The sequence below is a fragment of the Durio zibethinus genome, chromosome 12 (assembly GCF_047325235.1).
Source record: "Durio zibethinus cultivar Kanyao isolate XHJ-2024 chromosome 12, ASM4732523v1, whole genome shotgun sequence".
NCBI lineage: Eukaryota > Viridiplantae > Streptophyta > Magnoliopsida > Malvales > Malvaceae > Durio > Durio zibethinus.
In genome coordinates, this window is record NC_143173.1 from 7,541,642 (window position 1) to 7,555,924 (window position 14,283).

Genomic DNA, 14,283 nt, shown 5'->3' on the forward strand with positions numbered 1-14,283 from the left:
GGCATCTAACTTCCTCCAATTTCACAAATCACAAAAGAAAACTATACTCAAATACGGTAATTCATATATTCATATAATCTAAAATATTAATAATTTATATATTATATCAAAATTTATATTGATAAAAAATATCAAGTATAATTTTTATTAATATTTTAATTTATATTATAATTATATTTTTTTATATCATTTTAATATTGTGTTATCGTATTTTAAAATTTTCAGTCAAAATCCAAAAATTAAGTTGAACTAGAATAGGGTAAAAGTTATTGCAGCCAAAATCTCACCCTGTGAAGTATCTGGCCTTCAGACATTCTGAAAACTTTCAACGCAGTAATTGGATAACAGGCAATTAGCATTCTGCTACTCCAAAAACAAGAATCTTCCTTGTAAAGATCAATTCCTATTCAAACCATCTCTATCTCTAACCAAATTTAAGCCACTTGTTTGTCTAGTCTGAAAATCAAATCTGTTACTTTTAGAGATTCCAAGAATGATTTCTGATAAGCTTGAAGTTGGGGCAGATTCTGATTATTTCATAGAATCAGAGACGATGTCAACTACAACTAAATCACCCTTTGAAAATCAGGGTGGCAGAAACAGAGAAAGAACAGAAGCAGGGAAGAAAATGAAGAAGCTGAGATCAATCAAGCTCTCAAGAATGCCATCAACTAGAAAGGGAAGATCTTCATCCACTCAATTTCGTGCCATGTTATCAAGATGTGCAGTAAGCTCCGAACAATCTTCTCCAATAGAGATGTCTTATGCATCACCAAATCATATAAACTCCTCAAGCTCTTCTGATGCCAAGTTCCAGAATTTTCAGCCAAGTTCCAGAATTTTCAGAACAAAGTTTTAATACTATTAATTAATTCTAGTGAAAATTCAAATTGTTCAAAAACCAAATATTTCTTCCTGTGGACAGGTATTACCGGTGACATTGACAAGGCAATCTAGTTTTAAGCTTCTAAGTAGTGTAACAAGAAAGTCCAGCATAAAATTCAGAAGGCCCCAGCTGAAGAAATCTTCTAGAGGAACTGACTTGAAGAAGAAACCGACGAAATCATCTAGGAGAGAGGTAAATTCCCAAGATGATCAGCATCCAGTCATTCCATCCAGCGAGGTAGATTCATCACCTCATTTCTTGAAAGCAACAAGTTCTTCTGATATGAAGAAGGAGCAGTTACAGGCAAGCCCAAGTCATTCCGAATCTAGTTTTGATAGCAGAGAGAAACAAATAAATGGCAACATTTCCATTAGAGTTGTAAGAACATCTACTTTGGGACCTATGAGGATCTTAACTAAAATGGCAAGTTTGAAATCCAAGCGGGTTGGTTTCCACGAAAAGATGCTCTGAAATTTTTTCCATTTCAGACCCAAGCATACAGAGAGCTACCTGTTCCTCAACTCTCAAAGATTCCAAATTTCCAGATTATGTAGAGATTAACCAGGAGGAATTGAATCTGATGGAACTGCAATCTTGAATGTCTGTCGATATAGTTATTGCTCTCTTCATAGCCACCCCCATGGTAATGAACATCCATTGAAGATGTTTGTATAGATGAGACGGCGAATGGCAAAGACCCAGAAGAAACTGAAACAAGATCGTCTATCCTCTGTAAAGAAAAGCAATCTAGAAATAGAAACAAAGGAATCAAAACAGAGGAAAGAGTCTCTGCAGGAGACCTTGGTGGAGTTGCAGTTCAACAAAAAACTGCTAATATCAGAGAGATCTCTTCAGTCCCGGGCAGTGATTTTGTAACGTTCGCGGAGAGTGTGCCTGATGAATCATCATATCCGAATCCAAGTCATGAAGAGTATCTTCACCAAAGTAATAACCCGCGTAAAGTGGAACAGCAGTGGAATTGGAGGAGAACAACGTAAAGCAACTTCTGATACCCCTAGTACCAAGATCAAGGTGGAAGAACTCAGTAGAATTAGTTCTCATAACGAAGACCATAGCTATCTCAAATATGGCGATGGTAGTTCACAAGAGTTTGGAGAGTCAACACAGTTTTACAAGCTGTCCTTGAAACCTGACAAAACTATTAGCACTTTCAATGAAACGGTTCCAGTGGACGAAGAACTCAAAGAGATGTTAATGAATATATAGCTTCAAGTTCGAATTTTGAAGAGTATAAAGGTCATTCAGAAAACGGTGTCAAAAAGTTGGAGACTGTTTCAACCGCGAGTAGTTGTGAGATTCCCAGTGGTCTTTTCTCTTCAGCTTCTGTTGCTGGGATGATAGAAGAACCAACTCCAGCAACTGAAGAAAATAATAAAGATTCTGAGCTAGATCATGGGATCGTTCAACCTGCAGATTCTATGGCTTCTGGTGGTACTGATGTGGCATGCAGAAGAGAGATAGAAAATCAGAAGAATTTCACATTTTGGAAATTGATATATCAGAATATGGTTACAGGTCTTGATGCTGAACTTGAAACTCAAAAACCTCTTCCTGGAGTGAATCCAGAAGAACAAGTAGAAAATCAGCGTAACGCACATCAAAACAACGACCCTTACCAGGAAATTTCACGGACAGGTCAGGCCATGAGCATAGAAGTTCATGAAGCAAGCAACCGAAAGCTTGAGTTCAGTCAAAGTGATGCCATTAAGCTGGTACAGCAAGCATTTGACAAGATCCTCTCTGAAATTCCAGACCACTCATCGGATAATCAATCAATTGCTAGTGAGATAACTTCAGACCAGGATTTCTTGTTAAAGAAACAGGATGAAGGCAAAGAAATGAGCATCTCAACTTCCTCTAATTCCATTGAAGACCGTATGATGCAAGATCAAGAAGAAATGCAGCTTCAAATGGGCAACAAAATTGCTTCTGAAGAAGTGAAAGCAGCCCAAATCGAAGGGAAAAAGTCTGGCAGGCAAATGCCAAACAGCTGGAGCAATCTGAAAAACACAATCATCCTGAAGATATTTGTCAATCCGGTACCTACCTGTGGACAAAGACCCAGAAGCAGAAAAGATTCAATTGAGGCATCAAAATATGAAAGGGAGAAAAAGTGCTGAGGAATGGATGCTTGATCATGCACTTTGTCAAGTAATTTCAACATTGGCTCCATATCAAAAAAGAAAAGTAGCTCTGTTGGTACTAGCTTTTGAAACAGCCATCCCACTACCAGAAAATGGGGATGATATGAGGTCCAATGCGGCAGCTTTTTCTCCTACAACTTTTATTCCAGCCGATAATGAGTTCTCGGTTCACAATGGTAACAGTGCAAAAACAGAAAATGGTTCTGAAATCTTGGCAGGCAAAGCATTGAATCTTGAAATGCGTTCCAAAGATGATCAAGACCAAGTCAGTGAATCCCATAGAGCATACCAGCAAAGCCCAAACTCCTGAGCCCAAAGAAACAAAATTGTTTTGTGCTTATACAGAACAACCATTGTGTATAGTAGGCTCGGAAATGAGTGGTACAGATTTGAAGAAAGCATATACTGGTGCAGTCGATGACAATAATGTGAATAAAGTTTTGATTGTCATGGATGTTCAGCCGAAGTTGGTTGACCTCTCTTTGTCAGAACTTGAAGAACCCAGACTATCTGATAAGTGCTTAACTAATGAGGGTGCAGTAAGGACCTCTCATCAGAATTTTGTCCAGAAAATGAAGAAGTTATTCAAAGAATCTCGAAGGAAGAAATTTCAATTCTCGATTCAGAAGTCTGCAAGAATATAGAGAAGATGGATTTGGATTCCAGTGACTTGATTAATTCAGCTGACCAGCACCCTGGTAAACCTGAATGCCCCACAGCAGTTGGTGAAGGAGCTCAGCCAAAATATAAATCCCTCCATTCTTCACTTGAACATTCTGAATCCAATTTTGCTGCTGATATTTCTAAGTTGGAAAAACAAAAATATTTGAGGCTTTGGTACTTAATATACAGCCTCACTTGAGAATATAATCAAATAACTCAAAGTAGACTTTCTGTAATTAACATTTACTGCCATATTTGAATCAGAATAGTAAACTAGCACTGATTTTTCACTTCCAAAAGTGAGTCTTAAGTCGGAAGTGCCTCGTAAATATCTAATAATCCACTTAACTATCCCAAATTTGACAAAAAGCAGCTAACGACACCACCTGCATGGGCTATGTCTGGCTTATTACGTACCATTGCACACGTCAAACTTCCTACTGCTGAAGCATAAGAAACTCTTCTCATGTCTTCCATGCTTCTTAATGTATACTTTATGGAATATCTTTTATCTTATGCAGCCAGTGCCGAATAAACATTTTTTTACATTTCTACAAACTCTTGCTTATAATTCTAAAAATTAATAATCATTTCATATTTATAAAACTCCATTACTTGATCAACATGAATTCTTATTTACTAAGAACTCTTATCCATTAAAAATATTTATCTTTATTAAACTTAATTATCAAGTAATTATTTAATTAATAAAATTTTATTCAAATTCAAATTAATTCTCAATTAGAATTTGAGTCAATATCTAACAAATTTTCACCTTGATACAAATTCTATCACAATATTAACATTTAAGAAATTTTGATTACACAAATTGAATCAATGCTTACTCCACTTGATTCACATAAATGGTAAATACTCATATACAGTCAAATCAACTTCATCCGATTGACTCCATTTGCAATTAATGCCTTGTTGCAACATCTTCTCTTGCATGTCTCTAATTCACGAACACAATCTGCTACAACAAATCTCTTTCCATAATTGATGTAGGATAATTTTTATAATCTCCCCTTTTCACACATCAAGTCATGGGGTAAAGCTTTTATGCCTGGTTTACAAGGAGATATTGGCAACAATCGATATGGGATAACCTCAACAATCTTTCTTTTTCACACATCAAGCCATAAAAGAAGAGCTTCTACGCTTGACTTATGAAGAGATATTTGCAATCTAACTCTAATACCATTTTGATAAGATAAAATAACCTAAAATAATATTCAAATTAAATGTCACATAATAAAAAAATCAAATTATCCATATCTTGTGTGAATCTAATAAGAAGAAAATAAATAAAGTTAACAAATAAATTTTCAAACCACAAGCATAAAAGACACAAACAATTTCGGTGAAAAATTTTCTTAAAATGAAGAATAAAAATCACAAGTAATAATAAATAATCTTTACTATCAAAAAATTGATATATAATTTTTTCTCTAACTAAAAGTAGAGATATATAACTATAATATTTTAAGATTAAATAATTTTGATAAAAAAATAATCTTATAAAAAAAAGTTAAAACAGTTTTAACGAATTTAAAGATTAATAAATACTCACGAAAAACTTAAAACTTGATTTTCATCATTTAAATTAAAAAACAATAAGTTATGAATATATTGATAAAATTTTAACTCAATCAAAATAAAAGATTAATTTCAATCAAATTACTTGATCAAAACTATATAAAATCTTTTTTTTTCTTTCTATTTTATCACGACACGACTCTCCTGTTCCTTTTCAATCATGTAAAAATTTAAAACCCTATAATTAAACGTAAAAGACTGAAAAGCCCTTGATGAATGGGCTTTGATTAGTCCACCCCACACGGAGGAAACCAAGCCCAACAGATAGTGCCACAGAAAATGGATCGCAATTGCTTCAAAATCTACCAGATGAGGAAGTACAAGATGATGATGCCATCAAACATTCTAGAGACAACAATGGTGATTGTCAAAGTTCTTTTGCAACAGGTCAGGATACGAGGGAGAACCATACAACAGGCAGCCAAAATATGGAATGCCACAACACTGAGGTTATAAAGCTGGTAGAAGAAGCAATAGATGATATACCTCTTTCAGAAACTTAAGATGACACATCAGACAATCAATCAGTTACTGTTGATGTAATCCCGGATCAAGAACTCCCAGAAAAGAAACAATGTGAAGAAAAGAAGAGGTAAAATTCGTCTCAAGTTCTACTGACTCTGCTAAAGAGAATTCTGAAGAAGCTAAAAACATAAGAGCAGAGCTTTGTTCAACCTTGAATTCCAAAGAAAAAAATACTGAAGCCTGAAAATGCAAGCACCCAAAAAGAAGCAAAAAGAGCAACAGATAAGTGAAATAAATCCAAAAAGAGAGTGCAGAGAAATTGGAGCAATCTGAAAAAATTAATCCTCCTCAGGAAATTTGTCAAGGCATTGGGAAAGGTCAAAGAATTTAACCCTCGGGGCCCTCAATACCTGCCCTTGGATCCTGCCTCCGAATCAGAGAAAGTTCTCCTAAGGCATCAAAACATGGAAGACAGAAAAAATGCTGAAGAATGGATGTTAGATTATGCACTTCAACAAGTTGCTAAACTAACTCCAGAAAGGAAAAGGAGAGTGGGGCTGTTTGTAGAAGCATTTGAAACTGTCATTCTGCTATACGTTGACGTCATCAAAAGCCCAGGTACAGAAGCAACAGCTTCTCCAGCAAAAGCCAATCACAGTTCATCATCGATTGGAATGGCTTTGAAGCATCAATTTGTATGGGAGATAACATCACAGTAGAAAAATAATGGAAATTGGAATGATTGTTGTTTATTGTCCATTTAAGAGATAGCAGTGAAGAGGTTGAACATTGTAATTTACAAACAAAATTTTTCTGAAACCTCAAAGCATATTTTGAGCATGCTTATGGTGGGAAAACAAATAAGAACACCATATGTACCTGGATAAGTATGGTGTTACCTTAATTGTTTATGAAAAGTACAGCAGTGTTTCTCGTGCCGGCCAATCTAAATGGTTATGGATGTTGGAGATAACCATTATGCATCTCTGACTGAGTTATGATCGTAATCACCTGCTGATAGAAATTGAACAGACAGCTACAGCTGCATTTTTTGCGTAATTTTTATAGTATTTTAAGTTTAACAAGAACAGAGGAGTTATATCCAATTCTCAAGCCATCTCCCTGTCATGAGATGAACATATTAGCCAAAATACGGATTCATCAACAATCTAAATATTTTCAAGTTTCAAAAGTTATTAGGATTTCAGTCATTGTGAAAATAGCCATGTCCTGTTTACTCTGATAATGTCTATGAGGATCAGATGTCTCATCCAGTCCCTCACCATATCCGTCTATTAATCATAATTCATTCTCAACATAATCCACGAGCAAAAATTGGTTTGAGGATTGCATACAAGGAACTAAATAGTGAGTCACTAGCAGAACGTAAGCGGTGGCAGGCAGCAGAGTGATGAAGTTGATGAACAACTTTGCCGGAACTAGTATACAACTAAAAGTAATTGAACTCGTGCATAAAACTTCTTCCTAATCTGAAAACGCTTGGTATTAGAAAACCTATCTTTTGGTTAATATAGGAAAATGAGATGGGAAGGAAGAAATCAAAAGTCAAAGCTATACTTACCTTCATCAGGATAGGAAATTATCTGTGCGGTGAGAGTGGCTCTGTAGATAAGGGGGTGGGCTATTTGGTCGTCCAGCCAACATAGAAATAAAAGAAAAGGGTTCATATTACATACAACCTTATTTCTATTTTTTTTAGGAAGGAGACTGCACCCTAGATAAAGGAAGGGGTTGAATGTGCTGAAATTTTGAATCTCAAACTTGCTAGATGCTATTGAGTGATTGTATGAACCAATTGAGCTAAATTCCGTTTCATCTTATTTCATCTATTACAAAAAGTTTAATGCAAGTTCAAGTTAGACCTTAGCAAAGAGAAGAGTACCTTAGCAGAATAAGATTCGATAAAACATGGGAAATTACATTCACCGCATATATAAGATAGAACTAATACATTGGGGAAAAGAAAACCAACAAATAATCATATTAATCAACTACCAAGTAACTGGAAAAAAAAAAGGATAACATAAGTTCGAGAAAAGCTACCTTTTAATCAACTACCAAGTAACTGGGAAAAAAAAAAGAAGGATAACCTGTATCCCAAAGTAAACTTAAACCTGTATCCCACTTCCTAGTGCTCCGGGACCGGGAGTCTATACTTACATGCATATTCCTGTGTTTGCTAGAAAACAAATTGCTTGAAATCTACAGAAAAGAAAAAGGTTAGCGTTGTCTTGGATACCTATGCTTCAATTCTTTTGGAAAGCTAATCAAACAGAGGCAAGCCAAGTAACCCATCATCCAAGACAGCTGTTTTGTGACATTAATGAGGGAAGAAAACGAAAATAGAGAATTTGCTTCTCTCTAGTAGTTCAGTGAGCATAGTCCGAAAACTGTGGGTCACACCCATGAAGTAGTAATAATAATAATAACAGCTAATGCCAATGGTTAAGAACCTTGAATTCCCACTTCCAAGTCTTTGGTTTGAATCTTGGATTCAATGTCTCATATTCTTCTTCAGCATTTTGGGAGGAAATAAAATTTACCAACAAGGGAAACACTTTCATTTGCTTTCTTCCTTTTTAATACTCTAAATGAATTTCTTGATGTAATTTTTTTCTGGCCGAGAATTTCTTTAAGTAGTTAGAATGCAAAACTGGAGAAAATTAAGAATGGCTATAAAAACAAAATGGAGAGAGCCGAATGAAAGACGATGTCAAACGACAAAAGATTTCCATTTGCTTTTGTTTATGTTGTGTCGTTGTTGTTCCAAAGCAAATATTTCTTAACTTGAATAAAATCCATAATTTTATTAACTTTTTTTTTGTTTTATTGCTTTTTTATTGAGGAAAGGATATTAAACCTTCTGTTTGCTTCAAACTTCCAGGAATATAACATAACCCTTCTTTCTTTGCAGCTTGAATAATACCCTTTTACCACATGAGCTCAATGGCAACATGCCTAGGTTGAATCCCGCTATCAACAGTTTCGCTAAGTCTTCTCCGAAAAAGCCTTCCCTTGCCCTAATTTTTTTGTTAAAACAAAAGAAAAAAAAATGTCAAGAGAAACAGGCACAAGAAGGAGAATAGAACTATATCAGGCCGAGGTACAGAATATTCATGTTCCCGAGCATACAATTTAACTGCATCTATTTGAGAATCAGAATGCCATATAAAGGCATTAGCATGCAATTGGGGATTAACATATATTCCATACACAAAAAAAATAGAAGAAAAAATAATGGCGAATGAAAGAAAAATATTGTAGATAATGAAAACATTCCATTACGCAAAAGTAAATCATAAAAATTGTTTCTGCAAAAACTATATAGAGAAACTGCAAACACTACTAAAAAATTACTGTAGGCGGCCAGCATACAAGGAAAAATTGATTTCCTATTAAAAGGAAAGTTCTGAAACCTGCTCATCTACTCCTCTACCGTATCTTTGCTTTTTTTCTTCTTTTTCTTCTTTTCACTTTTATCAGCTCCTGCATCATTTGCACCGTTAACATCAGCAGTAGCCTCCCCGCTCTCTTTGTTCTTTTTCTTCTTTTTCTTCTCTATATCTGGTGAAGTAGCTTCAACCTTATCTTTGTTCTTCTTTTTCTTCTTCTTCTCAGTCTTCTCTTCAGTTTCTGCAGCATGATCCTCTTTATCCTTCTTTTTCTTTTTCTCTTTCTTCTCAACTTCAACTTCAGCTTCTTCAACTTTAACTTTCTTAGCAACAACTGGAATAGGGCTATCACTGCTTTCATCCAATTTGCGCTTGTGCCCCTCCCCATCTTCCTCATCCTTGCCCTTTTTTTTTTTGTCCTTCTCCTTTTCCACCATTGTAGTCTCCTTCTCTGCAACAGCTGTCTCACTACCCTTCACAGCCGGTTCAGCAGAAGCTGCAACGCTTGCAACCATAGAATCCCCACCACTTGGCAACACAACATTTCGCAACCACTCTTTAGGAGTACTTTCATTAGGCTTTCCATGCTTATCCAACTTGCCTCCGGCAATCAATTTCTTCTTCATGGATGCAGTTGGCCCCAAACCCCACTTCCTTGGATAAGTATCCCTATCCATAACCACCCTCTTAATCTTTGCCACCACACCATGATCACAAGTAGCTATCACTGCAGTCGTCATTTCTGCAATTCCCAATGCAATCGCCTCTCCTTTAGTAGTCATCAACACAACTTCCTCCCCAACCTCAATATCATTCTCGAACCTTAGCAATCCCGGAATCATCAACTTCGCCCCATAGCATATAGCATTAACAGCAGAATCCTTCACAACCAACCTCTTATAACTAGTCAAAAGAACTTCAAGAGGCATAATGACCCTCCTCAAAAAACTCTCATCTCTATAATTATCATAAACCCATTGAGCATCCAAAACATCGTGCATTGTCACCATATTATCTTTCTCCCCTAAAATCCCAGACCTAACCCTCCTAAGTTCCTGCATATGCCCACCAACCCCAAGAATCAATCCCAAATGAACACACATAGTCCTAACATAAGTACCCGCCTCGCAAGAAATCCAAAAAACAACCAAATGTCTATCAGCATCATACTCAAGAAGCTTACTTTCGTAAATAGTCCTAATCCTAAGCTGTCTTTTAACGGCCGAAATCAACGGTGGCTTCTGAAAAACAGCTCCAGTCAAGGTTTCAAGAGCCCTAGCAACCTTAGCAACGTCGGGCACTTTGGAATGAAGACGGGCAACGCAGACATACTCTTTCCCTGCACCCTGTTGGGACTTAACAAGCCGTGTGGCTCTATCAATACAAACAATAAGATTCCCAGTGACTTTGGGGTCCAAAGTTCCACTATGCCCAGTCTTTTCGACGCGTAAAATTCGCTTAATCCAAGCAACAACTTCATGAGAAGAAGGGTTAGAGGGTTTATCAAGGTTCAAAATACCGTACCTGACGTACTCAGCAAGGGGTCGCTTGAGGGGAGAGAAACCGGAAGGAAGAGGAGTGTAATGTCCGGTTCGCACGTTGAGAAGGTTGTAATTTTTGAGAAGGATAGGCCACTGGGAAGTGTCGATGGATGGGGTGGTGCTCTGTGGTTTGATCATGAAATCTTGGTCGCATTCTTTGGCCGCGTGGCTTTTCTTTTCTGAACGAGAGAGCTCAACCTTAGACATCGTTTCTTTTCCTTTTTGTTAGGGTTTCTTAGTGGGTTTTTGAGTGTTAAGTAGGAAGCTAGGAAGAAATGAAATTTTTAGCAAATAGTTTAGGGTTTTGGGGGTTTTACGGAGAAGAGGATGGAAGTTTCTAGCAAATGGCTCTGAGCTTGGTTTAAGGGAGCCTTTAGTCCTGTCGTGTCCTTGAGATTTTGAGTTTACGTACGGAAACAATAAAAAAAAAAGAAAAATATGTGATTTAAAATTTCAGGAAAAATTAAATGTAAATTTAATAAAAATAAAAAATATATTTTATATATTTTATAATGATATAAATTATAATATATAATTTTTATATAAAATATTATAAAAATATAAAAATTATCAATATTTTATAAAATAAAATACATAAATCGACAAATCTAATTTTAGGGAATGATCTTAAGCTTAACAATGCAGGGATGATCACCTCAGGATTCATTGAATGTGTACTAAATCGATCTTGAGCTTGAATAGATGAATGTAAGTGTGATCTCACCTAATAGTATTGGCCAAGACAGCTGCCACATGGCAAAAATGTATCCTGAGTTTAACATTGAGTGATTTTGAGCTTAAATAAATAAGGGATGGTCACCTCATAAGCTCTTATTAGAATTTTAAGTTGGCGCCCTGTGACGCACTCCAGATGGCAGCAAAAAGTTGAACAGCTTTGTTTGAAGCATACACACCAAGTCATGAGCTAAAAAAGCATCAAACTATCTGACTTGTTGGCCTGTTCAATCACCCAAAGATGCTTACCGAGAGCAGAATGTTATCATTAACAAACATGGGACAAAAGATTAAAATAAATTCAAGAAGAAAGTCATTTGGAAACAACACAGTTAAATGATCATAAAGGGTCCATAAGCTGACTCCTTTTCTTTAAATTTGCACTAAACCTCAAGTTTCGAATAAGCATCTTGTCCACCAAAAACAAGAAACAAAACAAGAAACACTTCACCTTGAGCTGCTAGTCTTCTGCTTAGCTTTCTCAACAAGGGGGTTTCAATTGCTTCTTTCCAGCAAGAATTTTAAGGAAGTTGAACAAGAAGGGTATGTAGTTGTGTTTCCTACAAATATTTTCAGTTCTCCACTTCTTGAATTTCTCCTCAATCAAAATCTTCTTACTGGCACCTTCAATCCCCGAATTCACTTCTGAAAGTTGTTTGCTTAGTGCTTCAAAACTGGTTTTGTCAGTAAGTCTGTCGGACTGTATGGTAGCCAGTTGCTGCAAGATGCGTTCCCTCCTCTTTTGGAGCTCCTTAAGTTCAGCTGTGTACATCTCTTTCCTGTGCTTGACAACTGCCATGAAGTTGAATCTTATTTCACTTTTGGAGTATCTCTCAATACGTTCTTGGATTACTGGTTGTACCATTTTCAACCATTCCATGTCACCTGGACCAGCAGGGCACTGACTAAGGCTAAAGGGTCCCTCCTTCAGTCCATCAAGCTCATACAGTACTCCATCAACTAGGATGTAGCTTATGAAATGGTAGACATCATCATCTTTTCCAGCAGCCTTCTGCTCCTCTGGAACAAAAGGCTTGGGCCTTGCAAAACTATTATGGGCTGTACGTATAGCTTCACTGTTATTTATAGCTAGACCTTTGAGTTCTGGAGGAAAGTTTTTTATGAATTCTTTCAACTTCGATAGTTCTGGCCCAATGTCAATATCTGGGCAGTTCAAGAGAATAGACAATATTGCTTGTGTAGCACAAGCATTATTGATGACCTATGAAAATTGAGGAACAATAAGTTCAGAAGATTTTTTCAAATATGTCAGACTCAGAAATTATGTATTAGAATGAAACCGACCTGGCTAGCGAAAACAAATTAGGGTTTGGGTCCTTAATTATAAGACGGTCATCCTTCTCCCCTGGGCGCCATTTGAAAAGGAAAATCAACCCATACACAGGCCTAGCAAGGGAAGAAAAATCATGAAAAGATTCAAATGTGAAAATGTAGAATGGCCAGTACCGAGCAAAAACTCACCTAAGATTGTTCAGAGAATAAAGATCCAATGAATACGACTCATCTACCTGCTAAGACATTTGCCATCATGACAGTATAAAGCAGGTAAAAGACAAACAACAATAATCCTATACTTTACATACAATACATTCATACATATATAAAGAATATGCACACCTATGCACCAACCCACACAAGGATAGAGTTTGATAGCTTTACACAGGTTCAAACATACAAGCAAAGAACAAACAAACAGTACAGAAAGTGGGTAGGGATGGCAATGGCTACAATTTTATTCAACACCAACCCAATCTGATCCAATTTAAGTAGCGTCTAATTACCCTGTAAACAGGTTAGCATAGCAGGTTTAAAGTGCGCTAATGGTACATCAATAGCTTGGTTAGAAGAAATAATCCTTTTTGGAAGCCAAAGGCTAAGACCATGGCTTCTGTATTGTCAAAGAAGTCTTTTTGATCCAAGGAAGACATCCTTGGTGCTAATTACACATTAAAATATAATTTATCAGTTTATCATCCAGAGGAATTTCGTAGTTTTTTGTTTTGTTGGAATGGGCATTATCATATGGTCCTTTTGGTCTTGCTTATGTATTGTGAAAGAGGCTCTTTCTCATAAAACTGTAGCTACTAAGAGTTGTTGGAGAACTTCTAATTCAGTGATTGGGTTTTCCCTCCCTAACTCCCTCTTATTTTTCTTCTTCTCATCTCTTGCAACAGTAAGTGACTTGGCTTCTATTGAACCAAGAGAAGAAACAAGATACAAATGGAAGCTTAGGGGGCTTATTATAGGAATCCTTACACCTTTCACCCACATGTGATTGACTTAGTTCTAAGGCAAAACAAATATAGATAAAGCCATGAACATACCTTCCAATTCCATACGTTCCAATTCCATACCTTCTCCAAAACAATGACAAAGAAATGGTTTAAATAGGACGGTGCAGAACACACAAAAGGTAATTAACCTAGAAACGGGATTTATTCTTTATTCATTAAAAGAATTTTAACATTAACGGTCGATATATGCATATAAAATAACAAAAAGAGAGGAACATAAGCATAGCTGACCACAAGACAAGCTTAAGGGACCAGTTATGACACATAAGCAAGAAGTGTTACTTGTACGCCTAACTTGCATCTGCTGTATAAGTTCTGTAAAAACACCTGCAACACTTGGCAGAAAACATTCTTGTCAAGCTTAAATCTCATAACAGATCATCCAGAAAATATCACAGCCTAAAGTTAGCAAGATTAGAACTAGAAGATGATTATTCACTTGATGCAACAACATATTAACACAAGCAATCCAACTAACAGATATGAATTGGCCAAAAAAAA

The 14,283-nt window shown here is 36.3% G+C and overlaps 3 pseudogenes across 1 annotated transcript; 1 reads left to right on the plus strand and 2 right to left on the minus strand.

The window, feature by feature from the left end:
• Positions 1-444: 444 nt before the first annotated feature.
• On the plus strand, positions 445-6,612 carry LOC111297490 (uncharacterized; annotated as a pseudogene).
• Positions 6,613-8,684: 2,072 nt separating this feature from the next.
• Positions 8,685-11,089, minus strand: LOC111296514 (H/ACA ribonucleoprotein complex subunit 4 pseudogene; annotated as a pseudogene). Its single transcript, XR_016346889.1, has 2 exons — positions 9,216-11,089; positions 8,685-8,819 (listed from the first exon to the last, which is right to left on the minus strand). The product of XR_016346889.1 is annotated as an H/ACA ribonucleoprotein complex subunit 4 pseudogene (transcript).
• Positions 11,090-11,804: 715 nt separating this feature from the next.
• LOC111296999 (ubiquitin carboxyl-terminal hydrolase 2 pseudogene) lies at positions 11,805-12,689 on the minus strand (annotated as a pseudogene).
• Between the last annotated feature and the right edge of the window lie 1,594 nt (positions 12,690-14,283).